Raw genomic sequence first — 566 nt, 5'->3', positions numbered from 1 at the left:
CCAGGCCCGGGAGGCCGCGTTCCCTCGCCCCCCCGGAGGAAAAGGCAGGGCCCTCCCGCCGCCTCCCACACGGCCAGAACCGGAGTCCTTGGCCATAAGCGGCACCCACCATGTTCTACCCTGCCTCTTGCACCGCTGAGATCGTGAAATAGCCCTGCGGAGCGGCCGCCTTGCGTCACCGAGAAAGAAGGTGGCATCGCTGCAGCAAGGAACCCCCCGGGCCTCACACGACTGCTGTCCTGTCCCCAGTGCTCCCACAGTGGTTTCAGTGATCTGGCAGGGCGCTTCCACCCAACAGGACAACGTTGGAGGGCGTGAGGTGACGCGTGGGGAAGCCTCGACCAAAAATGCGTAACCACCTCCTGCCTTAAGCGTGAGAAGAGGCCGAGGGAGGCTGTGGTGGCTTGAACAGAACCGTCACACAGAGCTAACTACGTGTCTTTGGTAACACGCTTCCTCAGAAAAACACCCCTGAACTTAAGGGACTCTCAGGAACATGAGAAGATGCAGAGGACAGCCCAGAACTGCCTGAAGAATGTTGGTGAGAGCAATTGTGATAGGAATAG

This window comes from Athene cunicularia (genome assembly GCF_003259725.1).
Source record: "Athene cunicularia isolate RWA chromosome 15 unlocalized genomic scaffold, athCun1 chr15_part1, whole genome shotgun sequence".
Classification (NCBI taxonomy): Eukaryota; Metazoa; Chordata; class Aves; order Strigiformes; family Strigidae; genus Athene; species Athene cunicularia.
The sequence above is the reverse complement of the archived record's forward strand: the minus strand, read 5'-3'. Positions refer to the sequence as shown.